The sequence below is a fragment of the Sitophilus oryzae genome, unplaced genomic scaffold (genome assembly GCF_002938485.1).
Source record: "Sitophilus oryzae breed Bouriz unplaced genomic scaffold, Soryzae_2.0 scaffold_555_pilon_pilon, whole genome shotgun sequence".
Classification (NCBI taxonomy): Eukaryota; Metazoa; Arthropoda; class Insecta; order Coleoptera; family Curculionidae; genus Sitophilus; species Sitophilus oryzae.
In genome coordinates, this window is record NW_022147146.1 from 383,618 (window position 1) to 394,524 (window position 10,907).

At 28.7% G+C, this 10,907-nt stretch overlaps 2 long non-coding RNA genes across 2 annotated transcripts; one reads left to right on the forward strand and one right to left on the reverse strand.

Moving 5' to 3' along the window:
- Positions 1-3,023: 3,023 nt before the first annotated feature.
- LOC115887205 lies at positions 3,024-7,545 on the forward strand. The gene is made up of 4 exons (XR_004051031.1): positions 3,024-3,142; positions 3,615-3,746; positions 4,147-6,680; positions 7,419-7,545. It is a non-coding gene; the product is annotated as an uncharacterized LOC115887205 (long non-coding RNA).
- A 1,437-nt stretch (positions 7,546-8,982) lies between these two features.
- On the reverse strand, positions 8,983-10,325 carry LOC115887202. The gene is made up of 3 exons (XR_004051030.1): positions 10,250-10,325; positions 9,753-10,135; positions 8,983-9,170 (listed from the first exon to the last, which is right to left on the reverse strand). It is a non-coding gene; the product is annotated as an uncharacterized LOC115887202 (long non-coding RNA).
- Positions 10,326-10,907: the final 582 nt, after the last annotated feature.

A 10,907-nucleotide genomic window follows, 5' to 3' on the forward strand; every position in this document is an offset into this window, starting at 1 on the left:
GCTGAACGTTTTCGCGCTGCGCTATGGAGACTTATTCGATTTATATTCAATACCAGTATTTAAAAGACTAAATAAAATTATAGGAATTTCTTTCAATGCGCAGTAGTGAACGCAACGTCTATCGGCAGCCAGACGACTCGCACGCTGTTCCAAAGAGCATAGTAAAAGATATATCAAAGAGCCAGCTTTCTTAAAATACTTGATATCCAGACGTTGCTAGCTCTGGTACTTTTATAACGTATGCAACTGGCACTACACTATATCCTAACCATGTTTTTATGTGGGGTTTTCCATACAGCTCATTTATTAAGTTTATTATGATCTTGTTTAGATAAAAATCTTATTTTTTGTGTTGATACATTTCTTCTATGCGGTATTGCCGGATTTTCCATCAAAATTTCAAAGCGCACAAGTAGGCGTTTACGAAAAATGTTGCATCTAGGGTTGGAACTTTATTTTTCACAATTAGTTACTCATTTTACTATACAGCTGTAGTAGATTATATTTAGCTTAGATATATTATCTTCATTTCAGTAGTATATAATATGAAAGTTTGAAAAAAAAATTTATTCTACACACATTAAAACCGGCAACACTGTATGCCGCTTTTTATTACGTCTCTCTGTCTGTCAACCGGTCATTTATATTTATCTCTGTCGCACATTTTAAAATACAGACCACGTATATAGTGTCCTAAATTTAACCGTTTTTAAATGTTATGTCAAAAATGAAGTTTAAATTCATGTCGCCTGTTTTTTTTTGAAAGATTACACTGTACTTGGTTAAACTTGACAAAACATTATATTATGACAAAAAATATATTTAGAATTTCATTCAATATAGAGACAAAATCCAATTTTGTATCAAAATTTGGCTGTAAAATCTTCATGAAGTATAATAATTATTGAAATACCTTAGCTTTACAGTTTACAGAAACAACAATAAGCGTCGGCTTTTTTGAAGATAGTGTTTCAATGTTTTTGACATTGAAATCACATATTATTTTGACACTTAACTCACTTTTGTACACTGAAAAAATGTTTAGAATTTGACTGAAAGTAAAGAAGAGGGAAAGAAAGTATTCTTCAGTTTCTTATAAATATTTTTTTCGCGTAAAAATATATTTTTTACATTATGATATTCTACACACCCATCTAGCATGAGAGATAGTTATAAACCCACAAAAAGTATTTAAAATCACGTCATTTCATAAATCTATGCCAGCATGTCACCAATACCCGCCATTTTGACTCCAAAAGTAATTGACAAACTAGTTGCATTACTCTATAACATCTAGGAACTTAATTAGGGACTATAATGTGTCATAACATAAAATATGTCCTCCAGAATTGTATCTAATTAGATCCTAACGAATTTTTAATGAATGAGTTCTTTGCAAAACCCTGTATATAGCAGAAAGCTTGGCTTGCACCATGTTTGTACCAAGATTGACCCAGTGCAAACCGCCGTTACACAGGTGTTTTAATTTTATTTTCTTCACGCTCTTTATAACTAACAGACCACTGTTTCCTCAATTGTACAGTCTGTCCTACGAGTTAGTCAAGATTTTGACAGATGACAAACAACAACTGTCACTGCGAGGTGTTCTACATTGTTGGACAGACTATATCTAGTTTCTTTTTTTTAGTTCTAACTATAGGAAATTATTTTCTAGAAGTTGTAACCTATTAAGATAGTCTAGACTGTCTATATTTTTCTATAATTTAGTAATTGTAGATAATATATATCTGACTTTCTACAGGATGTAGCAAAAAGTTTGCAGCAAATACAAAACATTTTTATTTTATTTGAGTTTTGAAAAAAGTTTATGCTTAATTTCTTCAGCATGCCCAATAAATAAAAAAATCACAATTTGTTGCTAATTTTATGGTTCACCCTGTATATGTATAGCTTAAAGAAGAAATCTATATTATATTTTAATCGTCAGAGACGGAGAAAACGTCTCTGCTTTATCCTTAGAATATATTTTAAAATTGTTTATACTTTATGTTAAAGTATAAATATATTTCATGTTATTTAACTGTTGTATTTTATTAGGAAGATGTGTAATTGTGTATCTTTGTACATAAATAAACATTTAGTAGATGGGGTTGATTACATACATGGGCCCTTAACGGAACGTAATGCTTGTATTATTTTTTTCTGATAATTTTATCGATTTTTAAGTAATGTTAAAGCACTTTTTGTATTCAAGAATGAATGTAAGTTAATTTCTGTATTGTATCCCTATGTATTTGTTAGATAAATAATATTTAAATATCGTTTATTTTATTTTTCTCACCTGACTGAAAAAAAAGGTATGAAACAGAAAACCAAGAAAAGTAATATTTTATAATATAATGCGAATCATAGATAGACATAATAATTATTAAATTAGCAACACTTAGGTTCAGTTTTTATTACACTTTATTTTTTTATTTATTTACGATTCCTATACTTGTTTATTTTTGTTGTTGTCTTTGTTTAATAATTATCCATAGATTATAATTTGGACTCCTTTTGATAATTTTTTCCTGAACACAGGCCAGATGACCTATATACGTTCAAACCATTTAAGAATAAAGAAGAAAAACTTTATGTCAAATCTGTGGTTGTTCGTGTTTGGGGACCATTAATAGAAAAAGAAGAAGAACATTACTTCTATTCTGTGGTTACTGTTCTTTTAAGACCTGAAATACGAAAAAGAAGAAGAACGCATGTGGCGCCATTGTAGACAAAGTGAGTAAATTTTGAACTAAAGTGAATCCGAGGTTGCCAAATTATTAACAAAATCCTGAATCGAATCTAAATCAATATTTTTGTAAGTCTAAAATGAATTGAACCATTACAAAATCACGATAAATCTAATAAAAATATAACAGAAACTTGGTTTCCGTTATATAAATAATATATTTTCTTTTAGAGACATCATTTTTATGCAACAAAAAAATATTATTCTATTTTAAATGTTCTCAAACTGACAAAGTGACAACGTTGACATGTGACATTTCCCGTTGGTAGTGGCGTGACGTTATTTATGTTGCTCTTATAAATTTTCCGAGTTTTTCATAGAAAAAGTGATTTTTCTGTACACTATTTGAGTGTATTCTGTTCCTTAAGGCCTGCTTACTCTCCTGAAAATGTAAGTACCCATGATTTTGTCCGATTTCTATAGATTTTTTCACTTTCAAATGTTTCAATTACATCATTTAAAACCTAATAAAATTTTCCTGTTTTCATCGTTTTCCTTTTCTAAATTGCGTATATGGAAATATAAATACTTTCCTTGATGACCCTATTGTACATTAAAAAAATTGTTACTTAGAATAATGCGAAATTTTTCGAGATATTTGGTATTATTTTGGACTATTTTTTTTGCCTAGAGATGTTTTTTTTTATTCCTAAAGATAATTTTTTAGGTGTTTATTCGTACAGACAAGTATTTTCTACGTTGTTTAGAATAAGTAAGTGAGTGTACCTAAGGGGCATTAAATGAATTATGTAATACTTTCAGATAAAGTAAAATACGTTTACACACATTCAGTGCTATTACACCGGCGTCATATTTTTGTTAACAATTTTGCTTTGTTTAAATATCATGTTTTCTCTTTTAGGGGCTTTAATTATAGCAGCACACCAGCACATAAAGGCCATCTAATAGAAGAGACCTGGGTAACTTCTTATATAATCCTGATATTTGCTCATCATTCTGTTTTAAGAGTTGGTCTTCCATTATCTGATTGAAAGTAAGTTTAATAACCTTAATAAATATTTCTTAACAGTCTAACTATAGTTTTTAAAAAATCCTTTATGGGTATTTCGCCACTGCATTGCAAGAAAATCTACAAAATAAAATAGTTATTTTTTGTAAGCAGTTCTGCGTTAAACCTAAACATTATGTTGACGTTCTGTTTACGCTGACGAAGTGTTTACAAAAAATAACTATTTTATTTTGTAGATTTTCTTGCAGTGCAGTGGCGAAATACCCATAAAAGATTTTTTTGGAGAGATAAATCCGCCACATAGGTATAGATATTTTTAATAGTTTTTAAGATATATTTTATATCAATATGAAAAAAGAAACAAAATAAACACTGCTTATAGCATAGTTAAGAAAATCTAATTTTATTTATTTCGTTTTTACAGATCTACAACAAATCGATGGATGTGTACAGTTCCAGGGCAGTACATTTATCCTTTTGATGGATATTATTACCAACAATGCATCAGGACATAAGTATATCTAAAATGTTATTTCTTTTGGGTAAATACATATATTTTTACTGGTTTTTAATGTTCATCAATGGATTTCACTATTTTTAAATTTAGTTAATTAGGAAAAATATTTCAATGGGTCTCTCTGTTACGTTTTTATTGTTCATTATTATTATAGAAAAATTCAGACTATCTGTTTTTAATTTGGGTCAATTTTTGTTTTTCGACTATTTCTTGTTCTTTTTTGGTAATTTTCTACTCAGAAAGTTGCTTCATATTGGTTTATTTCATTTCTCCATAACTATCTTCACTGCCATATTTTCTTGATTGTGGAAATAATATCACCATTTAGTCAATTCCATAATTCATTAATAATTGACTGTATTTCTATAGGTCTTATTTGTTTGGTAAAGTCAAAGATTATTTGTTAATATTTGGTAAAGTATACCATCTACTTAAAAGTTTATGTTGTTTTTGGTTTACTTTTATTTCTGCATAATAACTTGACTCCCATATTTTCTTCATTGTGGGAATAATAACATCATTCATTCTTTGTATTTCTATAAGTCTTCTTTTATTTGTATTATTTTTCTTATGGTCATTTTTCTAATACTTTTTTTGCTTGTGTAATTCCTTGTACAGAATTTCAGTTTTAATGGATTCATTTCCATGTCAATTTTTTCAGATCATGTGCCATGCATTTCTATAATTTCTGTAGCGGATTTTATTTGTTTATTTTGCATGGGTTTAAATATAATTTAAACGCACTTAATAGTCTCAAATAGGACTAATTTCCAATTAATTCCTGGCGCATTCGCCATTTATTTAAAAAACTTACTCGTCCAGTTCTGGCTTTTCTAGCCTTTTCACAATAAATTTTCCTGAATAACATCGACTCCAGAGCATCATAGCTAGCCTCCCCTAAGAGGAGGGGACCTGGGTCACCCCCTAACCTTGATGTTCGGCCATCGATGACCTATGTAGCATGCATAGGTACCCAAGGGAGTCACCACCCTCTGGTTTACGAGCTAGGTGTTCTAACGCTAGAGGCTTCGGCCGGATACGACCTGGCACCCAAGCTACGAGACTTCTTCGTGCACGTATCCCGTGACGTCTCGACGGTAGAGGGGGCGGGATATCGGACACATTGAAGATGATGAGGGGGGTCCGCCTGTAGGGGGTCCCGGTGGATGTCCGCTCGATGGGTGACGAGGGTGACCCGAGACGAGGCTGCTTAGCTGGGATGGGAACTGACTGGTGAGGCTTAATCGTCGGCCAAGGGTTAAATCTGATGAAGGGGGGCGAACCTATATGCTCTGGAGGATTTTTTCTTTACGGGTTTGATGTCAAATATTGACTAGATATTTCCGAGAGGAGGCTAAGCAGAGCTTTTTGTCAATTTTCCAGTTCTTAATGACCACATACCTCTTTATTTTTTAATATCATCTAAAATTTTTTGCCCCATCTTGCTTCTGGCCGACCTCTCATTATTTTTGTCTGCCATATTTTCTTTATTAATGGAATATTATCATTCATCAATTCTATGAACTCTTCCAAAATTTTTTGTGCCATTCTTCTGATACTTTTCTAAGATATTAATTTTATCGACTATTATAGCTTTTTTGTCCATTTTCATGCCATTTTCCCAATTTATCCCTCATTTTTATGCCACTTTATCCAATTCATCATGTCTCTGTTTCATTATTTTTCACTAATATTTTCTTTATTATTGGAATATCATCACTCTTCTATTTGATTGTCTTGTATAATTTTTCTATATCATATTATTCAGCCTTTTCTAAGACATAAAATTTTTCAAAATTTCTATTGCCTGTACAGAATTATATTTTTTATTCGTTTTTATGCCATCTTTTTCAATCATCATATCTGTCTCACTATTGTCTCCCATAGTCTTCATTATGGGAATGTCATCATTCATCAATTTTATAAACTTTTCCACTGATCAAATTTCTAAGTCTTCTTATTATCAATTATATAAAATTATAATATTTTGTATCATTCTTTTGAGCCTTTTCTAAGTTAATCACTCATTTTCATACATTTTTTTTCAATTCCACATATCTCTATTTCTGCGTGTCTCTCATATTATCTTCTTTCTAGAAATCTTTTATAAATTTATGTTTTTCTGAGTTATCAATCATCATTATATAAAATTTATTGTTCTTCTATGTTTATATTTTTAAATATTTTCTCTTATTTCTACATATTATTGCTGATTTTACTGTTATTCTTCTAAGAATATAATTTTGGATTCATTTTTTTGCTGATTTTCTTTTTGTTCCTTTTCAAATTGAGTTTTTGTATGGGATATTGTACTGCTTTGGAACAAAGACAGCTGCAGTTCAACCACCCTCTTCGAGATGCCATTAGATTAACTAAATTCAGCATTCAACAGCAGATTGAGAAAGTCATTCATCATTGAAGAGGAAACAAAATCATTTTCGGTAAATTATACTAAAAAGTGTTTTTAAGTGGGATATATTTAAGAAATGCCTAATTTATTGTATTTTATAAATAATGTAGAAAAAAAGTAAAAAAACTTTTAAGTAAATAATATATTAGAGATATAAATGATAATAATAATAATAATAATAATATTTATTTATTTCCAAATTATGTTACAAAACATAAAGAGAAATATCGTCAAACATCAAAATAAATATTCCAAAGCATATTACACATATTTTACAAAAATTAGATAAGTCTACTTACATAAACGGGAAAATATATAGAAAAAAAATAAACCTAAAATTTACAATATTGGATATAATTCAACAATATTTCCTTAATCCTAATTAACCATTGAAATTAAAAAATTCTGGCAAGCTATAAGGCTCTATATTTAATAAATAATTTTTTAACTTAAAAGATAAATTTCAAATAAAACATTTTGGCCTGCTATTTACTTTTAGTATAGGCAACTAAACATACATCAATCATTTCCATTATTTTTATTTTATATGTATAAAGAGTTTGATTTTTGAATTTAGTTTTAAACACTTTTTTAATTAGTATAATTAAAATATTTCTCAATTACACTTACAACTATGTTTTTCTTTGAATTACTATTAAAAAAGGTCTTTATTTTACGAAATTAACGGGTTATTTAAAATTATAGAAAGATTTTTATCAAGCTTCTTAGTGTACAAATAATTAATTTTTTCTTTATACTTATATTTCAGAATCAAGACTTTCCAGAAGGGTAGACTAGCTAGAAGATTTATTTACTTCCATATAGAGATCAGAAAGTCCGCCAACACTACCTTGGATTTTAATATACTTTTATATTACTATTGTTAAAAAAATGTAGCATGTTAGTAAATAAAAATGGTTATAAATGATAAGAAAAAAATATATTTTCCTTGTAGGTATTTTTAGTTAATAAGTTCAAATTGTTATTTATAATTTATGAAAAATCCTAGTGTAAAAATATGTTTTAGTCTATTTATTTTAATTAGATAAAAATAGTAAATATATGTAAACATATAATACCGTGTTAACGAAGAAATCTTTAAGTCTTTGGTACTAGTGTAAAGAAATTTATATATAGCTTTATAAATAATGTTATGAATAATTTTTTTAGGATTAAAATCCATAATTAATTACTTATGATTGTGTCTAATTAGAACAGAATATAAATAAAAGTATTAGAATTTATTATTAGACCCTATGTATAGCAATTATTTACCCTGCCACTTGATGGCAACATTTTTGATATATGTATAAACATTCAATATGAAGGTCCTTTTCGAATATTTTTCAATAAATATTTTAATATACTACACATGTGTTTTACTTATAGCAAAATTCCTTTACTATAACAATTAAAAGAAAAATAAAACTCTTAGAGCTCTTATTGAATATAACAAAAATAAAATAGCAACCTAAAATATATCATGGCATACTAAAAATATAATCGCATACATACATCTATGCTTTAAGAAATATGAGTGAAAAATATCGTCTCATTTCTGTTAAAATGAAATTTTTGATGATAAAAATGAGCTAGATTTGGTTGCCCCGTGTGAAATTTTTCTTACTTCGAACAAATTTTTAACACTACAGAGAAACGCTGAAATTTATTGACTCTAAGACTTTGACCTCGTTTTTGAAATTAAAACGCTAATAACTCCGTAACTAAAAGAGCTATCAGGGCGCGCTTAGCGCCAATCGATAGAGAATTCAACCCTCTATCTGTACACAAAATTACAACCCCCTACGACACCCTTTATTTTTTGGGCCAAAAATTTTCTAAGGTTAACCCCTCTGCTCTTTTTTGTTCCAAAAAATAAAGTGTTTCGTAGGGGGTTGTAATTTTGTGTACAGATAGAGGGTTGAATTCCCTATCGATTGCGACTTATCTCGCCCCGATATCTTAATTAGTTTTTGAGCAATTAACGTTTTTGTAAACGAGTCTAACCGTTTGAGCTCGTTGGCCAACAATTTCCGATTTAATTCAAATGACAAAAATATTTTAAAAAATGCTCATTTTTGGTACTAGATATGACTGTTTTGAGGTAAAAGAAATCAAATCTTTATAGAATATGGTATGGTTCTGGACTATGAGAGACTGTATATGTCTACATTAATGTACCAATATTAAAGGCAACTAGATTAATATTTATGGAATTTATTTTCAAATATTTTAATTCTTGTTTCTTTTGGCAACCAGTAATACAACAATATTTAAAGATAGTTGCTTTAAATTAAAATATTATTCAAAGGATTCAAAGGAAACTACTTGAAAACTTTATTAAGATTTATTAGAAAAATATTAGTTTATAAATACAATTAACACAATTAATTATAAATTTATTTTTAGACATATTATACAGCCCAAATAGCATGTCATTGGATTGCTCGTTGATTTTTCTATAGAATTTTCTTTCTGATGTATACCGGATGTTCATATTTCCAGTAACTTGCTAACATTTCTGAAACAAAAATAAAAAAGTATTTATACAGGGTGGTCCAGTGGGAAAGAGCGCTCCATACCAGGTCCTTGTTTGATTTTCATTACTCGAATATTTTTTACAATATATAAGGACAATGGTGGCCATACATTTTTAATTATTAATATATAATGTGATAATATTCATATACAGGGCGAATCAAATGTATTTTTACAATGAAGTCAATAGATTTTAAATGGCATGCTGTATTTTTTTCACTGTGTGATTTGCCATGAAGTTCCTAGTTCATAAATAACCATAAACTATACTGAGTATTACTGAAATATGACCATTTGTAGATTAAATTTTTTAACATATTTAAAGCCCTTTTGAAGTTGTAATATAATTATTATTATTACAAAAATGGTTACACATATTTCAAAAACTACTAGGTATAAATTAGGATGTTAAGGTATTTTTGAAATGGCAATCTTATGACAAATCTAATGCAATCTAAAAGCAAAATAAATAAAATATAGCATTCCATTTACAAACTACAATTTTAAAGCAAAAATTCTTTGGATCAAATAAAAAACACACTGAAACAATGCAAAAAAGGTTTACCTTATACACTGCAATCATATCTCCATAATAATAATGCATTTCCAAAAGAGTAATTTCAAATTATCTTTATATCAAAGAAAAAAGCAGGTTTGGGAGGTACAGCATCGAGTCCATGGATATGAATGTTGGACAGCATAATTTTCTGAAGAGGTATTTGAAGGAATGACTTTAAAGACAATAATTATAAGCAAAAACCATCTAACGGATTCGTTTTTTCAAGTGGATTCGAATCTTGTTGCTCTAGCTTTACTCTTTCTTGGCCCAGACTTTCACTGAAAGTCGGAGTAAAATCGGTATTATTTCTCTCCATTTTTCTTGGTGTATTCTCGTTTCTTATCTCCATAAGAATCCTTTATTATCACTGTATTGCTACATATTTGTACCTGTAATAAAAAAATGTTACGTCTTACCATTGTCTTCACAGATTATACTTAAAAATACGAATTGTAGTTAAATAATATTGAAAAGAAAGTTCTGAAGTATAATATAGATCGTACATTTGAATTTAACCAGTAGATTTGGAAAAATAAACTCATTTATTTTACTTCTAAAAATGTATTTTCTAGGGTTAGAATTAAATTTAGTATAAAATTTTATTCATAGATGGCTCTCACTTAAAACTTTTTGGGATTTAAAAATTGCAGATTTCTTTAAAATTCTAAAAAAATTATTACTAAAGTTCAGCTATTGACCGTTAGAGGACATTATTTGAGTTTTTTTTAAAGAAATCTATAAACGAGTACTTTACATTCTTAATTCGTGATGGCGCCACATACCAAGTAAAAATAGAAACCTGTAATTGCTTACTTTTAAAATTTTCCGTAAGGCTTTTAGTAGTTAGTTCCAAAAACTGTCACTAAACTAATATGGCGCTGTAAACCATTACGCGCGCCAAAGGATAAATTTGAATAGGCGGGTTGCATTTTTAACAAATAAATGTAAGATTTTCTTGTATTTTCTTCACTGTATACATGCACAGTAGCATAAAATACCAGAACTAACCAATTGTAGAAGTTTGACACTTGCTTCAGACTGTATTTTCTTCATTCTCTAGAATATGGTACTTAAATTTATTTAACTACCTCTGAATCCTCTTGATCTACTTGGTCTTCTTCTATTTCTTCTTTAATTTCTATACTGTCTAACATGTCATTA